The sequence below is a fragment of the Squalius cephalus genome, assembly GCF_949319135.1.
Source record: "Squalius cephalus genome assembly, chromosome: 2".
In the NCBI taxonomy this organism is placed as follows: Eukaryota; Metazoa; Chordata; class Actinopteri; order Cypriniformes; family Leuciscidae; genus Squalius; species Squalius cephalus.
Window position 1 is genome coordinate 1,244,535 of NC_137123.1, and position 25,421 is coordinate 1,269,955.

Below are 25,421 nucleotides of genomic sequence, written 5' to 3' on the forward strand. Positions count from 1 at the left end.
CAGGTTTCAGTAAGGCAAAGTACATCGAAGCTATTATCTGTGACTATTTCATTTACAATAACTGCCTTAGGTGTGAGTGATCTAATGTTTAGAAGACCTAGCTTTAAAAATTGCTGACATGCCCTGAGAAAATGCCAATTTTCTGACATGCCCTGATATTTTTTACAAATAACAGGGCATGTCAGAAAATGCTCTGACATTTGTGCTTATTTCTGTTACTTGTGACATTTTCATGGCTAAAGTCTGATAACACTGTATTTAGTACAAACTCTGCAACAATAATATGTCAGCAGCATGTATGTAAAAGTTTGTAGTTTTGAGTAGGGCTGAACGATTAATTGCATTTGCGATAATATCGCGATATGATGAAACGCGATTTTCTAACCGCAAAAGCTGCGATTAAACTTTGGTCACGTGACACGCGAGAGTAAAGCAGTCTGCACTACGGAGGAAGCATCAACTTGGCACGCTACGCATAGACCTGGCATAGGCTACAGGAAAGAACAGTTTGTGTTTAATTTATGTGATATTGTGTTATAGATTCTCTCCAACGATTTTGTATCTATTCAGATAATTTCAGAATAGAGTCTGAGCTTAGTTTTAAACACAGATACGTGATGGCGCTGCGTGTGCTTTATAAACAACCATATTCTGCTTGCTTCTAATTCCTCTGTCTCACACACACACACACGCACACACGACACCACTCGAACCTTCCGAAAAATAATCTTTCATAAAGTTCGGAAAAGTTGAAGCGAATTACAAGGACATTCGTGGGCTGCATTGCACAAGATGCGCTATAATATACGCGTGTTTTGCTTGATGTTACTCCTGTAGTCTCGCCCGCCGGTATTTTCCTTACAAATGCTCTAAGAAGGCATCATATGTCTTTTGGAATGCAGTTGGCTTATATACAGGCTTGGGAGGGTTACTTTAACCCTCTGGGGTCTGAGGGGTTTTTGGGGTCCTTGAGATGTTCTGACATGCCCTGACATTTGTGCTTTTTTCAGTTGCTTATAAACATATTAATGGCAAAGGTGTAAATTCACTCTATTTAGCACAAACAGGGCTACCATAATATGTGAACAACTTGCATGTACATGTTTGTATTTTTGATAGAATAATGTTTATGCATGGTTTTTTCAAAAACAAAAAACTGAAGTTTCTGAAATAAGGCCATAAAACACATTCTAAATATATGTAAATAAGACTTTTGACTAATGGATGATGTTGCCTAGAATTTTTTCTTCAAAATTATGTGAAAATCATCCTGCCTAATCATTCACATAACACAATACATTGATTTAAATCTTGTAAAACACTTTTTGTTTGGAAAGGCCATATGCGGGTGGGCGTGATTCACACCTGTGGAGTCAATGGGGCCCGCATAATGAGGCTGCATACGTAATGAGCCTTTCATTCAGGTGTGTGAATGAGCCACAAAAATGCAAGGACAATATATAACTGGTTTGTTGTTTTTTTCCACAAATTTTGCTTGCAAATTGTACAATATCCAAGGTAAACATTTCTAGTAATTGTGCAGTTAATTGTTCTCATACTGTATTTTCAGATTTGGAATATATTCTCTTCCCAAATGTGTCACTAATAAAGCATAATAAAATTATTTAAAGAGAAGGCTTATAATGACCTTTTAAGATTTTGTTTACATCTATCCTTATATATATATATATATATTTTTTTTTTTTATACAATTAAGGTTATACAATTACAACAACATTTAAAATTGTAACAATATTTCCAGTGTAATCTTTCTTTGTATTCGCGATTCATATTAAAACAGTATTTTTGCCAGCTGTAGTAGCTCCACAACAGCGCGCATCTGTGTGTTCGTTCGTTCATTCATTCATACACAGAAACGCAATTCATATTTAAACAGTATTTTTGCCAGCTGTAGTAGCTCCACAACAGCGCGCATCTGTGCGTTCATTCATTCAAACGCGATTCATATTATTTAAACAGTATTTTTGCCAGCTGTAGTAGCTCCACAACAGCACGCATCTGTGCGTTCGTTCGTTCATTCATTCATACACAGAAACGCAATTCAGATTTAAACAGTATTTTTGCCAGCTGTAGTAGCTCCACAACAGCGCGCATCTGTGCGTTCATTCATTCAAACGCGATTCATATTATTTAAACAGTATTTTTGCCAGCTGTAGTAGCTCCACAACAGCGCGCATCTGTGCGTTCATTCATTCAAACGCGATTCATATTATTTAAACAGTATTTTTGCCAGCTGTAGTAGCTCCACAACAGCACGCATCTGTGCGTTCGTTCGTTCATTCATTCATACACAGAAACGCAATTCAGATTTAAACAGTATTTTTGCCAGCTGTAGTAGCTCCACAACAGCACGCATCTGTGTGTTCATTCATTCAGATTAGAACAAAGCAAACAGAACTGACCTAATTCCTCAGCGGGATCCGTTTGCTCCTCGAAATGATACTTCCAGAACTTCTGAGGTAAATTTTTGCAGGATTATTATCAAGATAGTAGTATTCCTCACAGCATCGTAAAGTACATAAGTCTGAAAGTGAACTCGCGGTGTGTGTTATCCAGCTGATGTGGGCGTTTCACAGGTTTGTTTGGATCGCCTCACATTTGCGTTTGAATAGCGCGCGCTCTCCGTGGGCGGAGCACATTAAAACTTAATTAGCTGAGATGAGAACGACTGACATCTCTCTCTTTGCATACATATTACATAAACTGTGAATATTTGTTTTTTATAAAAATTACTTCATTTAAAAGAAGAAAATTCAAGCTTCATGCCTGTGTGACTGTATGCCTGTTTGACTGAGTATTCGCTGAGTTACAGTTCATTTTCGGACGCGTTTCAGAATTGACTTCACTGACGGAGAGTAGGCAGAACTCGCATCATGTTTATTTTTCTTTATTTGGCAAAAAGCACAACACTTTGTTTTTATTATGAGCATACACAAAAAAAAATACACACTAAACAGGATCGATTGATGTATAACACAAGCATATAAGATAAAAATTAATTCTTTTTTTTTTTTTTTTTTTACACTCATACGGAAAAAAACGAGCCTGTCGCGCCGGCGCGACAGCCGACCTCAGGGGGTTAAAAATGTATTCCGTTACAGTTACAAATTACTTCATAAAAAAAGTATTCAGTAACGTAATCAAAGTACTATAATATGAAAGTAATGTAACTGATTACTTTTGGATTACTTCAAGGTCACATATATAAATAAAGTCAAGCAAGAAGAAATATTATTAAAAAATAAATAAATAAACTTTTATTTATTAAGAATTTGGTCCAGTGTACAATATTTGCTAAATATACACACAGGCCTGAATATATATTTATGTAAAGGGCTATACAGACATCTAGTGGCTAATGTATGGTATTACAGATTATTTTGTTTTATTTTTAACTAATTTTAACTAAAAAAATTAAAACACAACATTTAAAATTTTTACACAATCTACATATTAGTTTATTTTTATTTTTTGTTTAAAATAGGCCTACATGTTGACTAAAGCCGTGATCTTTCTTAATTTGCCTGACTGAACTTGGGGCGTTGGCAGTGGGAGTTCCCCTACGTTACCTAGACAGCGATCATCCCGTTACGTGAAACAAGATTAAGAAAGGACATTTTGGGTACTAAAAAAGCTACTCTCCTAATTTCTACAAAATAGCAGCGGAATTTCCATGAATTAAAAGCGATTTTACCCGCAGGCAGCATCGTTTCTACTAGCAGCAGTGATTCAATCTGCGTCTGAGGAGATTGTAGAAAGCTGTTATTTGCAAAAGCACCAGCGCGTGGCACACGTGAGTCATTACTGGCAACAGAACCAGGAACTACTGTATAATCAAGCAGCGCTTAATATAGCTAGTGTTATTATGCCAAAATACTGATTTATTTAGTTTTAAATTAAACCATTGTAATCCTGAAAGTATTCCCCCTTTTTTCAAAATGTAACTATAATCTGATTACAACGTTTTTTGGCGTAACTGTAACGGATTACAGTTACTGGATTTTTGTATCCTGATTACATAACGCCGTTACATGTATTCCGTTACTCCCCAACCCTGCTTATATATTAAAAATATGAAAATCACCGACAGAATAAGCTGCTTTCAATTTCAAATAGTCACACGCGCTTTGTGAAGAGCGCTTGAGCATGCGGCTGTGAGCGACTCCGTCTACGTGGTTAAATGTACTTGCATCTCAAAATGCTTTAATGACGCGAAATTAATGTAAACGCAGTCAGTTATTTTAACAGACAGGACAAACCACATCTTATATTTCAAAAGAGATGAAAACGTTAAGACAGCCTACCCTTAAATACTGAAAGCACTCTTTGTTTATTGCTTGTAATGTTTTTAATGTTTTTATTTTATTTGCTTTTATGTTTTGAAGCTATATTAGTTAAAATTCTTAACATATAGTTGTATTTATTTTTTTAATGTGTAATTCTTTTTAAAAGTACTTATTAATAAAACTTAAAATATTTATAATTATAAGATTAATTAATAAGAAAAAATTTTGATCGGCTTCCCATCCTATTTTACAATGATGTATTGCTTGTTTTTGTTGAAATTATAGAAAAGATAAAGAGCTTAAAAAATAATCGCATATTAAATCGCAATCGCAATATTGGTAAAACTAATCGCAATTAGATTATTTTCCAAAATCGTTCAGCCCTAGTTTTGAGATAATGATGTTTATGCGTGGTTTGTGAAAATACGAAAAAAAATTGTCACTGAAATAAGGTCATGAAACCCATACTGATTATTTCTTCACAAGACTTTTGAAAATTGTATCATGTAGCCTAGAATATTTGCTCCAAAACTATGTTAAAATCATCCTGACAACTCATTCAGATAAGCCAATATAATGATTAAAAATTTGTGAGACGTGTTTTGTGTGAGAAAGCTTTATGCGAAGAGGCGTAAACACATCATTAATATGTATGGTTTTCACACCTGAGAAAGACAAAGACCCTCCCCTAATGGCCCTATTAGGAGCTATCAGGCCCGGTCATTCTGAGCAACCTTGCACAAAGAATGAGGAGATTTAAAAAAGAATGGCTTTTCAATTGTTTGGATTTATTTACAACACAACATAATCCAAAGATACACAACAAATGACAAAAAAGCACATTATTAAAAACAATGATCCAAAGACCTTTGTGCCATTCCTAAAAACATTGTACATACCTTTCATTTCCAAGGTGTTTTATTTTCACTTTACCATGTTCATGTACAGAGACTCATGTGAATGTTGAAGTCAGCAGGACTCAGTTGCATCTGGGCCCTGTAAAAACAAAAAAATAAAAACTGAACATAATGATATCAAGAGAAACTATAGGGCTGCACGATTTTGGGAATATATTTTAGATTTTTCTGGTTAATTTTTTTTTAAATTCACAGAATACTCACACACACACAAATATGTTTCCAACAATATAATGAACACCAGGTTTGTTGTGCCTTGTAGGTATAGGCTACGTGCAGTGCTGCATAAAATAATAATAACAATAAATTAAATCTTCCAAAAGATTTCAGTAACAACTACGCTAGAGAAAAAATATATTGATTACAATATAAAAACATGAAGCCTATTGTTTGGTGTGTTTTGCTTTTCAAACGCAGAGCGCGCTCCAAAATATGAAACATTCAAACGCAGAGCTCGATTCAAAATATGAAACATTCAAACACAGAGCGCGCTCCAAAATATGAAACATTCAAACACAGAGCGCGCTCCAAAATATGAAACATTCAAACGCAGAGCTCGATTCAAAATATGAAACATTCAAACGCAGAGCTCGCTTCAAAATATGAAACATTCAAACACAGAGCGCGCTCCAAAATATGAAACATTCAAACGCAGAGCTCGCTTCAAAATATGAAACATTCAAACTAGGGCTGGTCCGAATACCATTTTTTGAGCTCCGAAGCTTCGGTAGTAATGAACATCGAATATTTGAAGCTTCGGAGAGAGGGTGCTGAATATATTATTCTCTCTAATAAAGGCAGGAATCTCTATGTGTCTGTATATCCGTTTGCATTTTGATCATTTCGAGAACCGTTCATCCAATCGACTTCACAAGGGAGTGCAGTGTTGCGTTTGGTGCAATATAGATGGACACGCGAGACACAACACGTTCAGAATTAATAAACTTTTAGTAAACTACAGAACAGCACGAGAGGGAAGCGGCGCGCCTCACGCGGGCAGGGCTTATATGAGAACGAGAACGGACACTGCACTAGTGATTTAAAACGCGTACACACAGGTCTGTTAACTTAACTTAAGCAATACTTTTAAGGTAGTCTAATATTTTTCTGACAATCAAATTACTGACACAGTAAAGGGTAGATTTAAATTGAGAAAAACGAAATTTAAATAAAGAAAAACGAAATTTAAATAAAGAAAAACGAAAAAAAACAACAACAAAAAAACGAAATTTAAATAAAGAAAAACGAAATTTAAATAAAGAAAAACAAAATTAAGTTAGGCCCTAAATTAAAAACGAAATTAATTTAGATTGATAATAACGGGTAAAATGGCTAATACATTTTGTTTCTATTATTCTATTTTCCACAATGTAAAAGCAAGGTAGCTTAACCCAAAACACAACCTCAGGCATGCACTTCGGTCCATACACACTCTGCTGTTCTGCGCTCTAGCTCCCGGCGTCGGTTCTATTTCTAGCATGCACCCGTTTTCCGCGTGGCTCGAGCCGCGCCTGAGACGCATGTCTCACGTAGGCAACTCCAACCTGTTAACATGGGAGCCGAAATAAAAACGGACACGCCATGCAGCTGAGACGCTCACACCACGCAGCCAGTGTGTCGCCGGCCTTATTCAAGCGCGAATGAGAACCGTTTCACGGGGGATCCCAGGTGTGAAAAAAAAACAAAACAAAAAAAACAACAACGAATATTCGAATGTCAAATTTTCAAATCGAATACCAACCCACCGAACGAATATTCGAACATTCGAATACTCGGGTCCAGCCCTAATTCAAACGCAGAGCTCGCTCCAAAATATGAAACATTCAAACGCAGAGCTCGCTCCAAAATATGTTACATTCAAACGCAGAGCGCGCTTTAAAATATGTTACATTCAAACGCAGAGCTTGCTTCAAAATATGAAACATTCAAACGCAGAGCTTGCTCCAAAATATGAAACATTCAAACGCAGAGCTCGCTCCAAAATATGTTACATTCAAACGCAGAGCTTGCTCCAAAATATGAAACATTCAAACGCAGAGCTCGCTTCAAAATATGATACATTATGGTTACCATATTACACACATCTACGTTTGAGCAGATATCCACAAACACAGTAACGGTTCAACTGCAATGTGAAGTTTATGCAACAATAACATTAACTAATAATTAAGAATTTCTTACCTTACATCTTTCTTGTCTTCAAATTGAGTTCTTCTTCTTCTGAGGTAAATCCAATGTAAGCTCACGGCTTGTCTTCCAAACTCGATGAAAAGCAGAGACTTTGGTGAAGTTTGGTGCTTTGTTTTTGAGGTAAGGAGCGCGTTCGTGTGAGGCGTGGTCGATTTGCATGTCAATCTCTTTTGCGCGTGTGGGCGTGGTCAAATAAAAAATAATGAGCAAGCGCTTGTGAAACTGGACATCTTTTTGGTTTTATACAAATTACTTAAGCAGAGAATAATTGTTTTCAGTTTGAATCCGATAATTTAAAAGTACACACTTAAATGATTATAAAGATATATGGCTCATAAATGTGTGACAAGTATTCGCTGAGTTTTGTTTCAGTTTATAGACGTGCTCAAGAAAAAAAAGTTCACCGCGACGGAGAGGCAGAAAGCAAGCACACCCTGTTTATTTTCTTTATTTTAAAAAAGCACAATGTTTTGATTTGATTGTAAGTTGACACATACAAAAGTAGACATCTCACAGATTCTTTTTTTATATTTCTTTTTTTCTGTATGACCATAAATGATGGAGTAATTTAAGTTTATTGTGCTACAATGTGGAGAAAATCCAGCAAAACGCGCGGGCGCGTTTGTCGACCCCAGAGGGTTAATTATTTAAGTCAAATATATTTAGCATATTTATTCCTTTTATACAGCCCTATAGACTATGACTTTATAAAAACAAATTATTATTTGTATTTTATTTTAAATGTAACTCCATTTTCCTTAAATCATCCTGGCGACCCAGAGTTTGAAAACCTGTGCTCTAGGGAACTGAGTTTGGCTCCCCTAGTATAAGTGAACCTCAGGGAATATAATAAATAATGTAAAAACTACATGTCATGACCCCTGTAAAGATGTAAGATATGTTATTAAAAGGATTCTTCAGTTATTAATGATTAAACACTCACAGAGCTTTTCTGCAGTTGACCACAGCTGGTACCAGTCTTCTTCTACCCTCAGCTGATGTGTTGTATTTCATGGTGTTCAGCTCATCCAGCGGCTCCTCTGAGATCTGAAGCATGTAGGAGATTGTTGAGCAGTGAGACGGAGAGAGTTTCTTCTCTGAGTGTTTGTCTGATTTCACAAACTCCTGAATCTCTCTGGACAGAGTCTGATCTTTCACTTCCAGCAGACAGAGGAACAGATTGATGGATTGATCAGCTGAGAGATGAATCACCTCGTCAAAATCATTTTCATCATATCCATGTTTGATCTTCTGTTTAATGTACTGTGTGGTTCTCCTGATGCTCTCTGAGCTGTTCTCTGTGTGTGTCAGTAGATCCTGTAAGAGTCTCTGATTGGACTCCAGTGAGACGCCCAGCAGGAACCGCAGGAACAGATCCAGCCGTCCATTCTTACTCTCAAGGGCTTTATCTACAGCTGATGTTAGTAGATCATACAGAGAGACTTCATCAGACCTGAATTCACCCAGAAGCTGCAGTGGTTCCTTGTTCTTCATTAAATAGCAGTAAAACACATAGAAAGCAGCGAGAAACTCCTGAACGCTCAGATGAATGAAGCTGTAGACTTTCCTCTGATGAATCACAGATTCCTCCTTAAAGATCTCAGTGCAAATCCCAGAATACACTGAGGCGTCAGTGACGTCTATGCCACTCTCAATCAGGTCCTCCTCATAGAACATCACATTGCCCTTCATCAGCTGATGGAAAGCCACTCCAGCAAGTTTCACAATCACTTCTCTGTTGGACTGCAGGAGTTTCTCTGGATCTCTCTCTTCATACTTCTGATTCCTCATGTTGATCTGAATCAGCAGGAAGTGGATGTACATTTCAGTCAGAGTTTGAGGGATTTCTGCACTCAGATCTTCTTCCAGGAGCTTCTGAAGCACAGTGGAGGAGATCCAGCAGAAGACGGGTATGTGGCACATGATGTGGAGGCTTCTTGCTCTTCTGATGTGTGAGATGATTCTGCTGGCTTGATGCTCGTCACTGATTCTCTTCCTGAAATATTCCTCCTTCTGAGGCTCATTGAATCCCTGAATCTCTGTCAGACGGTGGATGTATTTGGAGGGGATCTGATTGGCTGCTGCTGGTCTGGAGGTGATCCAGATGAGAGCCGAGGGAAGCAGATCTCCTTTCATGAGCTTTGACATCAACACACCCACTGATGAAGTCTCAGTCACATCAGAAACTTCCTGAGCGTCTGAAAACATCAGTGTGATTCTGCTTTCATCCAGACCATCAAAGATGAACACAACTTTACACTCCTCATAAATCTTTGAGTCCAGATCTTGAAGTTCAGGATGAAAGTCCAGTTGAAGTCTGTGAAGACTTCTCGAAATGGAAGCACAAACATGAAATCTACATCCTGATTGTCTTTTCCCTCGGCCCAGTCCAGAATGAACTTCTGCACAGAGACGGTTTTCCCGATTCCAGCGATGCCTTTAGTGAGAACAGTCTTGATCTGCTCTTTCTCCTCGCGTCCTGGTTCAGGAGAGGCTTTAAAGATGTCATTGCAGTAGATTGGAGTGTCTTGTGAGTGTTGTGTTCTGGCTGTTTTCTCCATCTGTAAAACCTCATGTTCTTCATTCACTCCTTCTCTCTCTCCCTCTATGATGTAGAGCTGTGTGTAGATCCTGTTCAGGAGGGTTTCATTCCCTTGGAGATTCAGTCCCTCAAATAATCCCTCATACTTGTTCTTCATGCTGGCTTTGTGTCTGAGTTTGACTCTCTGTAGTTCATCATTCACTGGCTGAGGAGAATCCTGGTCTCCAGTCTGATCATCTCTGAATGGTAGCAAAATACAAACATAAAACATGAACTTGTGAATAAAACATGCAAGGAACAGCAACACATTAAAGGAGAACTCCGGTCAATTTTAATATTGAGCTTTTTTTTTGTAAATTTGGAGTGCTGTCAGTACAGAGAACAACGACAAAAATCGGTGTTGCCTACACCGAGTTATCCTCTTTTTAAAATTTGCACCCTGTTGACTTCAGTGGGGCAAGTTTTAAACCTGCTTTTAGCCTCTTAACATCCTTGATGTGTCATTACAAGTGCACAGGTCATGTGAGTGATTCCTTCAGAGTGAACACGAGTGAATCTGACTGCAGTAGATGTGAAAGATATTAATAAAAACTATGTTTATTCAGCCAGCGCACATACCTGTATTTACATCCTGTTTTCGGTCGAAGTCCATAGTGATCGATTGTCGAGTTCACGCGCGTGATCATAGGTACTAAACCAATGCGCGTGAACTCGACAATCGATTACTATGGCCTTCGACCGAAAACAGGATGTAAATACAGGTATGAGCGCTGGCTGAAATAACTGAAATAATTTTTATTCATATCTTTCACATCTACTGCAGTCAGATTCACCAGTGATCACTCTGAAGGAATCACTCACATGACCTGTTTCTCTCTCTCACTTGTCCCTTCAAAAAAAAACAAAAAAACACAAGTGTCCCAGACAAGCGTTACTGTCGAGCCTTGGCATGTGTTTTCCTTGATGGGTTTTCCCTGAAGAGAATTATGTTGTTGAAAACGAAAGTAAAAGAGTGACGCATGTTCATTGCGTTTTACCGTGATGAGTTCCGTGTCTTTATTAAACTCAACACATTATAATGATTTATCTGTCACCATGGTTGACTCGTCTCCCTTCAGACGTGCCATTTATCGGTGAAGCCGATATTATTTCGACACATGACTTCCCAGTCAACACTATGATCTCGCAGTGATGTCACCATGTGGTCACAACGTCAGCAATCTGAGTTCACAGTGATCTAAAAGTGTAACCTCACAGCGCTCTCACTGTGTGCTCAAACTATGACCACAATATGAGCTCATCCCAGCTAGAAATGTTATTGTTCTATGAATGTTTTGAGAGCATTGTTATGTTCTTGTAATATTTTCTGTAGCTAATTTTATTTTTGTCACCAGAATGTTCTCCTAAAAGGTAGGATAACACTCTCTATAAACATTTCAAACATGTTTAGTGATGACATTGATAGAACATTATCCCCCCTAACATTCTTAGACAGTTATAGCGGGAAGTTTCGATGTTTAGAAATTATGTTTAAGAGGTTTACATGTTGAAGTTTGTTTGAAGAGTTTGGTTTGGTCACCATTGTAGAGGTCAGTGTTTGCTGTAGTTGGGCTCTTTGGTCTTGACACTTTAAATGTTAGTCTTTCTCTGGCTGCTGTAGTTGCTTATTATAGCAAGAGAAAATGTGATCAAGTATGCTGGCTACTTACATTATTAAAATCAAGATCAGTGAACAATAAGATTTAAAACTCTGCATTAAGACAAACACAAACCTCAAGAATCTGTTAAGGTAGTAAATGACCTGCTATTGGCTGCTGACTCTGGCCATGTCAGTATTCTTATTCTCCTTGACCTCACAGCTGCCTTTGACACTATCTGCCACAACCTCCTACTTTCTCGACTGGAGGCGTTACTCGGTATCACTGGTGTTCCACTGTCTTGGTTCAAATCATACCTTACTGACAGACAACAGTTTGTTTCGATTGGGAATTACAGATCTCCAAATTCAACCCTGTCACATGGTGTCCCCCAGGGTTCTGTTCTCGGCCCCCTGCTCTTCACAATCTACATCCTTCCCCTTTGGCCAGATTATACAACACTATGGTCTCAATTTTCATTGCTATGTTGACGACACACAGATTTACATTCACACCAAACCCGCCAATATACTATCATTATCCAATCTGGTTCATTGCTTAAACGCCATAAACAACTGGATGACTCAAAATTTTCTCAAACTTAATCAAGACAAGACAGAGGCTATTCTTATTTCTACACCCAACATTCTTAAGAAACTTGAAAATGTGCAGGTATCTATTCCTGGTTATTTCACTACAACAAATTCTGAAATTCTAAATCTAGGAGTAATATTTGATCCGACCCTCTCTTTTGAGTCACACATTAAAAATATCACCAGAGCATCTTTCTTCCATCTCAAAAGCATCTCCAAACTCCACCCTGCCCTCAATTCATCTGCAGCAGAAACACTAATACATGCATTTATAACGTCAAGGCTAGACTACTGCAATGCCCTACTCTGCGGCATCCCGGAAAAAACCCTCAATAGGTTGCAGCATGTTCAAAATTCTGCTGCAAGACTACTCACCCGCACACGGCCCTGGGATCACATTACCCCTATCCTTCAGCAATTACACTGGCTTCCTGTCCACTATCGCATACACTACAAAAACCTTCTACTTGTCTATAAATCCCTACATAATCTAGCCCCATCTTACCTATCTGATCTTCTCACCCCATACACGACTTCACGCACCCTTCGTTCTACTGATACATGCCTATTATACGTCCCCACATCTCGCCTCCGCACCATGGGCGACAGGGCGTTCAGCGTGGTAGGCCCCAAACTGTGGAATGCTCTGCCACTTGAGTTGCGCCAATGCACAGGTTTATCCACTTTTAAAACTAAATTAAAAACCCATCTCTTTAGCTTAGCTTTCCTGGCAGTCCCATAATTTGACTTGATTGATCTGATTTTACACCTTGTGCGCAGTGAATTTCTATGTCTTGTGTGTGCATGATAACATTTTAAACCCTGTATGTTCTTTATGTTTATGTCTTTATATTTCCTTGTCTCTGCCTATCCAAACTGTACAGTGTCCTTGGGTACCTTGAAAGGCGCTTTTCCAAATAAAATGTATTATTATTATTATTAAGAATCAGCCTGTGAATCTCAATAACGGTGACGTGTTTCATGCCACAATGCATTCTGGGTGCATCATACAAAACTTATCAGTGGCTCCCAGAATGCACTGCGGTATGAAGCATGTCACCGTTATCGAGATTTACATGCTGATTCTTGAGGTTTGAGTGTGTCTAAATTACACAGTAATGTCTTTTTTTTTTCTTACAGATTTTTGTATTATAATAGTTGGATGTCAAGCTGTAGAAACATTACTATAAACAATTATATATAATTAATAACAAACATGATTGTCTACAAGAAATTACACGATGATGATCATATCAGCACTACATGATGATTATATCATTATCGTCATCATCAAGTAGCTGACATCATCTGATGAATTTTTTTCTTACTGTTGTTGTCATAACAAACAGTTACAGCGGGCCGGGGAAAATCAAACATTAAAACTTTAAGAGTCAAATTGCCTAACTTATCCAAACACTGATCACAATAATGGTGACATTAAACCAAACTATTAATTTCAATAAATCATCCACATCTAAACCTCTGTTAATCTCAATAAGAACTTTTCCACACATATGACAGAAATAAAGTCTGGTTAGTAATAAGTCAAGCTGGTAATGCTGTTTGTGGAGTTGTTTAACCTGTTAACCGTTGCCAGTGCGCGGGCGCACTGAAGCGGGTTTTTTTATATATAGTTCAAAGTTACTATCAGATTTAATGTTATACCTTGACAAACTATACATCATTAAAAAGATATAAGACTCAAGTTTCAGTATTTGACCACTATTGTATTCTGAGAAACTTATAGCGACAGTTATTTCTTAATTTGTGTCAGGAGTTATGAAATGAAAAAATGAGTCGATACCTTTGATATGAATTATGCGCGACAGCCGCTTTCATTCATAAAAAACTCCCGTGCTGTCGTCATGACAGCGATACACAAAACAACGCCCTTCAGGGCTTTAGCTCAAAAATGTGCAGATTTGGAGAAATATTGATAGATTCTCATAGCCTGGTTAAAACCAGACCCTTCTCAGTTGAAACTGAGTGAAGGGTCTGGGGAAGCTATGTAGACGAATCATTTCCAAAGGGGCGTCACCAACCGACGTAGCTCAGCTTGATTGACAGGTGATCTGACCAATCAAACTTCGCCATCCGCCATTTTGTCCGACAAAGCAGTCAGGAGAGTAGATTAACATGATTAAAGATTTGAACTTGAAAAACGGAGTGTACTGACCACTTTCCGTCATTAAAACAACATTCCTTATGTTTGTTCATGTTTATTTGAGGCTATAAATTAACTAGAAGGAAGAGATTATCGGTTCACAAGAACAGCTTTAACTGATGCTCTACACAGCGATCTGTCACGGCACATTAAAGAGCAACAAAACGGTATTTATTGTTTAAATTTCTTTTTAAAAATTACCAAATTTGTAAGCTGAGACTTTGTTTAATATGTTTAATATCAAACGTAACCGAAAAGTAGCCTGCTCTGTCCTGTCTGTCAGCGTGTTGTCAGTCTCCTCTCTGCTCCGCAATGTATTTTTCACTGCGTGAGAACTCCTTCAGCTTCGCTGCGCTGTCGTCATCATGTAAATCCCTCCCCAAATGTTTCTGATTGGTGCCGCGATTTCAGCGGCACAGTAATGAGTTTGAATGGGCTCTTCTCCAGACTATCCTGAAGAGAGAATTGAAATTCGCCGGAAGTAGTCTGGGTTTTCCCAGGCTAAGATTCTCATAGATTTACATCAGATTTCTATAGACAGGAATAATATTTATTGAATTTATACCCAAATGCGTCGATGTAATCATTATAAATGCTTAGAATCTCTGATACTGTGTTTTCAATTCATACCAATAGCCTGAGGGCGCTATTATGCACAATAATAGTCCATATATGGAACATGAAGAAGAGCCATGATCATGTGACATTCCAGGACTTCACTGATACACACAAAGCTAACAAGAGATCGCTGTAACATGCAGATAAAGATGTTTTGAAGACAATAAACATGATTGCAATGATATTTGAGTTACCTGTGTTTTTCAAGCCATGCCAGGTATTTCCATAATAATAGATTATATTTATAATGTAATGCTAATCTATATAGACTGTCATTGTGCAGAATACCATACAATAGTATATTTTCTGTCTGATTTTTTTATCTGAAGCCAAATTAGATCACAGAAGATTATTTAAAACACTTATAAAGTGTTATAAAGTAAGTTTGGAGCACAAACATGGTTTTAATCTCATAAATTGTTGTGTATTGATGGTGTGCTAAGCTAACATGCTAGCTAGCCCTAGGTGCACCTGCAACCTAAAAGTTATACTTTTATGACTTTTTGAATGCTTTCTGAAATGTTTCCTTATTCAAGAAATGCATTTGATACAGTTTTAAAGGTGAAGTGAACTTTGAGAAAAGAAATTAGGGACTGAAACCCTATGAATAGCCTGTGAATAGCCAGTCGTTAGTAACTATAATATAGACAAAAGAAATGCATATTTAGAGCCATAACCAGTCTGGAGAGGTGTGAATGTGTGCAGGGGGAGACTGAGACTGAATGGGGCTCGTTTGCACCACAAAACAATAGAGACAATATACTGCATAGATGGTTAGAAGATAACAATAAACATCAGAAGCATTTTAGCGTCAAATCAAAATAAAGTCATTGACATGGTCTTGAAAAACATTTAACTAAATACAGAGTTTTGGACTTATTATCTTCAGATTTTAAACATAAAATGTTTAGACATGTGGCTTTAGCTGTAGTGCATTTCTAGATTACTACAGTGCCAACTTCAATTTTATTTTCATGAGGATGTTTCATAAAAATTAATTTCTAATAACTTTACAAAACTTTGAAGCTATTTATAACAATTTTTGTCATTATGACAATAATTAATTCTACATTTACAATAAACTGCCAGGTGTCAGCTTTCAAATGAGATCATACTTGTGCTTTTAGTACAAAGGGTTCATAAACTGTATCTGTTTCAGTTTGGGTATGTCATTTCTGGGGATTTTTCAAAAGTGGGGTTGCAGCTTAACAGGTTAATGTAGTTGGAGCCTGAGATCCGATGTTTACACGTCAATCCAATTTTCATTTTCAACCAAAATTTGACGTCTGAGTGATGTTGGAGTCCATGTCCAATTACATTTCTAGCTGGGGTGACTCACATTGTGTCCATAATATGAGCACACAGTGAGTGCACAGTGCGGTTACACTTTTAGCTCACTGTGAACTCACATTGTGGTCATATGGAGAGATCACTGTGAGATACACGTGTTGACTGGGTTATAGTCAGGTGTGACTTGTAATGTCAGGACAGGGCCGGAGTGGGGCCACTTTTCAGCTCGGGATTTTCAGGCCCAAGACTGGCCCACTTCCATGGTCGAATTCCAAATTAGCACTTTTTCCAAATTGGATAAATGAAGCAACAGTTCAGCTCTTACTATTGTGTAGTTTTTATTAATACCATGGTTCAACTAATAATGTAAAGGTTAAATAATAATTCACTTAAGCTGAGAAGTTAACAAAAATATTCCACAATTTATTTATTAATTTTTGACCGGGAACATAAAAGGTGACGGTGTTATAGGGTTTTGAACACAACCTGAGGGTTACATAACTTTAATTCATATTGTTTACTCTGGTATCCTCTCTACCTGTCCCTGTCGTCATCATGGCCTCCTCAGAGGGACTGGCTTATCTGCTGTTCAGAAGCCACAAAAAAATAATTAAGAGGTCATTTTACTGCATACACAGATCAAGCTTGAGTTTTGTTGTTATCAATATTAAATTGCATAATATTTGCAAAGCCTATGAATCGCCATGTATTGGGTGATACAAAAAGGCTAATTTTTTAATTAAATTTTATATTTTGCTTGTGAATAGGTTGACAATGCTACAACGGTATTAGCCAAATAATTACGTTGCTAATGCTAATCATTACTAGGTCTATCTTACTAGGCTCGTGGCTAGTCTGTTTGGGCGCATGCGCACGCTGCGACCGGCAGTGAGAGTGAGTGAAAAGTTTGTCGCGGAAGTTTTAGAGCTCTCGTGTTTGTGTTTTTACCTTCCTTATTTTATTGAAAAAGTTCTTACGGTCCTGTTCTTATTTTTATTGCGTTGTCTATGTATGCGTGTATACAGAATGGACATTAGAATCATTTCTGCCCTCTGGACGCTCTTCTTTGGTTTATTTATCTCCAACTCCGTCAAAGGAGCTGTTAGCCATGGAAGGCTACAGTACACCAGAACTACACTGCTGCAACTGAACTGCGGGATAACGTGCGGCACAGACATCATGTCACAACTGCCTGATTGTATCCTAAAAGACCCAGGGGGTAAAACAGCGACAAAGAGAAGGCGAGGCAAGCGGGGAGGCGTCAGGAAACGCTTCCGAAAACAGCGGCTTTCTCGTATTCCTCTACCCTCCATGATCCTCGGGAATGTCCAGTCCCTGAGGAATAAAATGGACGAGCTCCAGGGAAACGTCAGCTTTCTGAAGGACTTCAGGGAGTGTTGTGTCCTGGCTTTCACAGAGACCTGGCTGACGGAGTATGATCAGGACACCGATTTATCAATTGATGGATTTGGGGCACCTTATCGACTTGATCGAGAGAGAGAGGTAACGGGGAAATCTCAAGGTGGCGGGGTATGTTTATATTTCAACAAACGATACTGCACTTCTGTGACTGTAAGAGAACGCATCTGTACATCAGATGTTGAACTTCTATCAGTATCGCTACGACCTTTCTACCTACCCCGTGAATTTCCACAACTTTTTATTACAACAGTCTATATTCATCCAAGGGCGAACGCTGCGTCGGCTTATAACACCATCTTTGAAACTGTGCAAAAAATGCAATCACTCTCACCCGAGGCGCCACATTTCATACTTGGTGATTTTAATCATGTATGTCTCAAGAAAACACTGACAAATTTTTACCAGTATGTTTCCTGCCCTACCAGACGGGATAAAACCCTGGACCTCTGCTATGGATCTATAAAAGACGCGTACAAATCACTGCCCTTACCGCCGCTGGGTTCAGCGGACCATAACTGTGTGCATTTGCTGCCAACATACAAAACTGTTCTAAAAAGACATAAAGCTCAAATTAAAGTAATTAAGGATTGGACTGATGAATCCGTATTATGCTTGCAAGATTGCTTTGATTGCACAGACTGGGAAATGTTTCAAAAGTCCTGTGGGGATGACCTAAATGAATGGACTGATGTGACATGCTCATATATTGCTTTTTGTAGAGACATGATTGTTCCATGTAAACAGGTGAAAATCTACCCTAACAACAAACCATGGATAACTAAAACTGTTAAAGATAGCTTAAGGAGAAAAACTTATGTTTTAAGGGGGGTGACATTGCTGAACTACAAATAGCAAAAAAGGATCTAAAAATAGGAATTCTCAAAGCAAAACGACACTATAAATACAAACTGGAGAACAAGATGGCAACAAACAACCTTGGGTCAGCCTGGGACAGTATGAAAACCATAGCAGGCCTCCAGAATTTAAAGAGCAGCAGCCCAGTCATGCTGAATGGTTTCAGTTCAGATACTGAGCTGGCCAGTGCTCTTGTTCAATTTTACAATCGTTTTAACATTTTCGATTTTAGCAATGAGATTGACAATTTGAGTAAACAGCTAGTAGACGTTCAACATTTTAATATAACGCAAACAGAAGTGCAAAAAGCATTCCTCTCTATAAGAGTTAATAAAAGCCATGGTCCAGATAATATCTGTGGGCGCATACTCAAAACCTGTGCAAAGCAATTGAGTACTCCTTTCCATCACATTTTTAGCAAGTCTTTAGAGGCACAATTAGTACCTGAGGTCTGGAAGGATGCTGTGGTTATCCCTGTTCCTAAATCAAACACCACTAAAACCCTTAATGATTTCAGACCAGTGGCACTCACATCAATAGTGATGAAAGTATTTGAAAAATTGGTGAGGTCTGAAATATTGAGAAAAACAGAGCATTTACTTGACCCTCTGCAATTTGCGTACAGACCCCGTAGGGGGGTGGAAGATGCCACAGTCACTTTACTTAATTTACTTTTTAAGCATTTAGATAACAATGGCTCACATGCCAGACTTTTATTTATTGACTTCTCCTCAGCTTTTAATACAATTCAACCTCATATTCTAACCACAAGGCTGCTAGAACAGTTTGATTTAAGCAATAACCTGGTAGGCTGGATCCTCAACTTTTTAACAAACAGGACACAAAGAGTGAGAGTGAATGGCAATCTTTCTGAAAAAGTCTGTTCATCAACAGGCTCTCCACAAGGATGTGTACTCTCACCTTTGCTTTTTATCCTGTACACAAATATGTGCCAGAGCAGGTGGGAAAACAGGACTATAATTAAATACGCAGATGACTCAGTAATTGTCAGCCTGCTCCAAGACAGTGAAACAGGCCACGGTCCAGTCATTGATGACTTTGTTGAATGGTGTGAGGCGTCTCACCTTCAACTAAATGTAGTCAAAACAAATGACATGCTCATTGATTTTAGGAAAAATAAAAAACAAACACAAGAAATTACATCAATCAGTGGTCAAACCGTTGAATGTGTCGATTCATATAAATACCTGGGAATGATAATTGACTCCAAACTCACATTTGGAACTAACTGTGAAGTGGTATGTAAAAAAGGACATCAGCGCCTGTTTTGTTTGAGGAAATTGAGTAAATTCCAGGTTGATAAATCCATCATGACCCTATTCTATCACGCTTTTATTGAGTCAGTTTTATCTTTTGCACTAGCAGCCTGGTTTGGCAATCTCACTTTGAAAAATAAAAACTCACTCAACCAAATAGTAAAGTGGTCTAGCAGGCTGATTGGTGAGCAACAGCCTAACGTGGAGACATTATACACAAAACAGGTACAGCGCATAACTAGCTCAATTTTAAATGACAGTTCTCATTCACTGCACACAGAGTTCCAGCTTCTACCCTCCAGGCGTAGGTTTATTATCCCCATATGTAAAACAAAAAGACACAAGAATAGTTTTGTTCCTGCAGCCATTACATTGAGGAATAAGTTATAGGCTAGCTATATTTTGCACAAGTGTTCATTCTGTTTTCATGTAATATTCAATATGTATGTATCATTCTATTCTTTTAGTTTTATACGTGTCTACCGCAAACACATTTTTACTTATGTATTTAAATCTTTTTACTTGTATTTATATACAATTTTGTATGCTTATGTATTATTTTATTCTTGACCGATAAGAACTTTTTTGATGATTTTTGATGATGATGTGTGGTAATGTGTGATGATGTGTGACTCTACTGCAAACAAAATCTACCTTCGGGTATAAATAAAGTACAAAAAAAAAAAAAAAAAAAAAAAAGTCTATCTCTCTTTACCTGATGCCACTTGTGTTTGTCCTCTTGAAAATAAATCTGTAAGCTTGGCACATTTGGCAGCATCCTCCTCCAATGCCTTTCTTTTTTTCAACCTGGCTTTTTCAGCCCCTCCTAGCCTCTTCCTCCCATCCATCCTCCCTGAAGCGTAACGTTCTGTATTAAGGCCAGCCCAGCTATCGGTAGGCGGTGCCGCGGACGCGGTAGCCTACCTGACAAAACATTTTGAAAAAGACGGGCTATGGACCCAACCAACTCTATGGGAGGGGAGGGGAGAACTCCCTCACATGGTACAACCCATGCAGAGGCTGTGCACTGCGGTGTCAGAATGCGGAACGTGTGTAGCCTAATGTAACTAATGTGACAAATGTGAAAAATAAATAAATAAATAAAAAAAATCCTCGACCGGACCAAAAGTGAAGCGGCCCACCTTGAATTCTCACGATTCTCCCGATTACCCACCCCGGGCCTGTGTCAGGAAAGCCATTACAGTGTTTTCTGCAAAAACAACTACAAATTTTGGTCTTAGGTCTAGGTCACGTTTATCCTCACCTGAGGTCAGAGGTCACTGGTTCATCACTGAGGTCAGAGGTCACTGGTTCATCACTGAGGTCAGGAGGATAAGAAATGGATTTGTCACTCTTCGGAGAAACACAGCTGGGTTCTGGAGATGAAGATCTCTTCCTCTTCCTGGAGATACTAAGAAAATATATAATAATTTATACACATCTTTACACTGGATTAAATGTAAATGATTAGTTCAGATGATCTGTGATGTTGTGTGAGTCGGTCTATTGTGTCCAGTACTGGATTGTGTCTCACCTGGGGTCAGAGGTCACTGAGTCCATCTCCAGGATTTGTGGGATTATTCATAGATCTGTGACTCTTCAGAGACTCACTGCTGGGTTCTGGAGACGCTGCACTCGTTCTCAGAGACTCGCATCTTCCCTTTATATGGAGACACTGAGAGCATTACATTTATATCACATTCAGCAGCTTTAATTCACAGAGGTTTACAGTGTGTTCAAGATTATTTTCAGCACATGTTCGAACATCAGTGTATGAACACAACAAAGGCATCATTCAGTCATAAATGAAATGGACTAAAACATATATTTCCTCTTATAATTTAACAGCTAGCTAGTTAATTCACCTAAACACAGCTTAGATTTACACTCATGCTTTACATGATAATTTCGGTAAAGATTAGAAAATCCCAGACATTCTGATGTCGAATCCTGAGGGAGTGTCAGAGCGAGGGAATATCGCTTCATATTGTCAGGTTTACATTTAAGCATTTACATTTAAAAACCATTTTGAGAAAAAAGGTTTAGCGCATCAAAATGTTTAGCAATATATCTGACCATTTGTAGCAAATTTTGCCATTCTTTTCCGTTTTCATTTTAGCACATAAATTCTAGGTCAATATTTTTTTTAAACATTAATATAATAACTAATTAATAACTCATTTTGAAACACTATTTTTTCCAGTCACATCACATTCAGCAGGAGTTATGGTTTTAATTTGGTTTTTAATGGTTCAGATTATTGCTGAAGTAAAAAAGAAAATGATTAAGTAAATAATAACTGACAAGCTGAGCCATATCACATTAATTAACGCAGGCGATACGTCCGTGATAATTAATGCGATATTGGCTCAGCTTGTCAGTGAACTACGGCACTGTATAGTAGGCCTAAATGCCGCTCCATCTGAAAGCAGGTGATGGCGATTTACTACTAATCAAGGAACCGGCTTTACTGATGAGATGCGCATAACAATGTCATGCGATATATCGCCCAGCCCTAATATTAAGACCAGTGGCATTTCAATAGCCAGATTTATTCAAAAGTTATTAGCCTTTTTGGAAATTTAGTTATAACTTTAGACCACTAGATGGTGCTGGTTCGAAACTCACTCTCCTTCAGGACATCGTGCTGATGGCCCATACCAAGTTTCGTATCAATCCGTTCATGCGTTCTAAAAATACAGCATTTTAGCACAAAATTAAAAATGTCCAACAGCCAAAATGGCCGATATGGTCAAATTGGATATCAGTCGACTCGGCATGTTGCCTTGAATCTAACCAGACCAATTTTATGACTTTTGGACAAAGTGTTAAGAAGTTATAAGCAAAAATATCCATTGCATAAAATAAGATATGCAAAAATATCTCCGGACCAGTAGGTGGCGCTGCGTCGAAACGCAGCATGTTGCCTCAGGTCATGCTTGAGATGACATGTACCAAGCTTGGTCTGAATCCGATAAAGCGTTGCGGAGATACAGCCTTACGTCTGTTTTCGCAAGCGCTACGTAAAATTTGTTTGTGGGTTTATCAAAAACGGTTTGGCGAATCAACTTGAATTCCATAACTTTTTGTCGGCATGGTCTGGGGATGATTTGGTTCCATTTTTGTAAAAACGGCCTTGGAGGAGTTTGAAAAAGTAGGTTTTTCAAAAAATTCAAAATGGCTGAAAAAATTCCATGGCGGAAAATGACGTCATAGGGTGCAATCGAATCGTCATGAGCTCGGGAAAAAAGGGAATTTTGTTTCTAGCCCTTGTGGTTACAAAGTTATTAGCATAAACATGAGTGCATTAGCTGGGTCATTCTATGAAAATGTCCATTTTTCTGTCCCTAGCCTTTACAGAAATAGTACACTTAAAAAACACTTTAGGGTTACAATTTCTTTACATTTTAAAATAATGCCCTGAAGAAGGCCACAGAGGCCGAAACATGTTGGCATGTTTTTTAATGGATAGCCAAGTTTAAATAAAGGCTTTTTAAACTTATAATCCTTTTGAGTGCCTCAGAACCATTGTTTATTTGTAAAACAATATGTTATTTGAACAATTACACCTTCTTGAGCCATCAATGTGGCAATATTTGATTTTTATTAATTATATAGAATTCCAAGCACCACAGAAGTGCTCGTCCCCACAGTCATGTACAGAGGAGAAATGCTTTATTTTGAGGTCAATAACATATTTTTACACCATTTAAAATACAATAATGTATACATAACTATAAAATATATTATGTAAATGATATATAAAACAAAATGCTGAATAAATATTATACAATTTATAATGAAAGTAGTGGTCCCCTGGAGTTGTGTCACTGGTGTTACCGTTAAACAAAAATCTCTTATTTTAAAATAAAAACCACACTGATGACATCACTTGACTTCCTTCTTCCAATTTCCTGAATATCTATGAAGAAAAGCCCATGGTAGATCCACTGTCTCTTCTCAGTTAGCAGAAATCTTCTCATTTATCTCGTGATTTCATATGAAGCTTTTAGTTGAAGTCACTGGTATGACCTACTTTACTGTTAGGTAATTGTAAAAAAACTAGAATACAAATTAATTAAACTACTTAATTTAGTTAGTATACCATGATTGACAACATGTGGTTTGTTACCTTGCAGCAGCCATTTTGTAAAATGAAATTTTCATGAAAATTGTCACTGGTGTTACTGTCACTGGTGTCACCTTTCTTATGGGTAACACCAGTAACACCAGTGACTCCCATTTATAGATAACTTAATTATAGTTGAAGAATAATGATCTTTGGTCTTATGCATGCCATTGATGATTCATTGTGTCACTGGTGTTACTGTCTTTTTTTTGTCACATTAAATACAATGTCACATGTGACATAGTAATAATGTTACATCCATTTTATTCTGCGACACTCAAAAGGTAAGGTTTAAAGGATTGAATCATTATTTGATTTTGACTGGTTTTCAAATATTTTCATTATAGAAAACAGATGGTGGCGCAGATGAACTAACATCATTCCAGCATACTTTTAACAAACCTGATTAAAATAAATAAAACAAAATGTCCTTATTTGCTGCATTATTATTATTTTCCGGTAACTCTGTCTACATGTGCTGAAAAAAAATTAGAAATAATATTTCATAAAAACATTTAATATTGCCAAAGATGTAAGCTAACACCAGTGACAAAAAATGGTACATGCTGTCTTTAAATAAATGTACAAAAAATATAACAAATCATTAAGCTGTAATTTATGCATATTCGTGAAGTCAAAGGGTAATGTAATAATGTGGTGTAAGTTTAAATGTTAGAAAAAGAAATCAATTTTAAGACATCTTGCCATACCAAAAGTGGACGTTTCTGTAGAATGCTGCTATGCTGATAGTTCAGACTGTCCTCTGTATGCCAAATTTCATAACTTTCCCGCAAGCGGTTCTATGGGCTGCCATAGACTGCAAGAGCAGAAGAAGAAGAAGAAGAACGGGAACAAATACAATGGGTGCTTGGCCCCTAATAACATGACACGATATTAAATAAAGACTGACTGAACTAACCGTAACATATGATCGTTTCTGGGGGTTTTTAACGTTCCGCGTCTTCTCTGTTCTAACGGAAAAGTTTGAATTATCAGAACGTGGCGCTCGAGCGCGGGATGCGATTTTTATTTTTTTATTTTTTTTTTACTATGGTAGGGGAAGGTACCGCCTTTTTCGCCTCTGATTGGCTAGAAGGGCTCTCCTCTGATTGGTTATTTGATTTGGGTGTGAAACGTCATCTCACGTTTAGACGTTGGTAATTGTTATCTCGTATTTATGCCCTTCTCACTTCTTCACTAAACCTACCCTTCGTTTTTCTTGCATCAAGCCCACATTGGCGCAACCCATGGCAACTTAGCGATGATGATAACTTAGATGACGTTTCAGGGCCAAATCAAATAACCAATCGGAGGAGAGCCCTTCTAGCCAATCAGAGGCGAAAAAGGCGGTACCTTCCTGTAATGAGTATCTATTGTGATGAGTACTGATTTAAGCCTGCAGGTGGCAGTAATGTGGTGTATAAGATGAAGTGCATTCCCTAGAGGAAGAGGTTGTAATGGAGACATGCTTTGTGTGCCA

The 25,421-nt window shown here is 37.8% G+C and overlaps 1 pseudogene across 1 annotated transcript in view; it reads right to left on the reverse strand.

The window, feature by feature from the left end:
* The window catches only part of LOC307154376 (NLR family CARD domain-containing protein 3-like), a 60,548-nt pseudogene extending 35,642 nt beyond the window's left edge, over positions 1-24,906 (reverse strand). The window contains exons 1-4 of the transcript XR_013824039.1: positions 24,861-24,906; positions 21,347-21,472; positions 21,077-21,223; positions 8,358-10,195 (exon numbers count right to left, since the gene is read on the reverse strand). The product of XR_013824039.1 is annotated as an NLR family CARD domain-containing protein 3-like (transcript). The remainder of the gene's footprint in view (positions 1-8,357; positions 10,196-21,076; positions 21,224-21,346; positions 21,473-24,860) is intronic.
* Between the last annotated feature and the right edge of the window lie 515 nt (positions 24,907-25,421).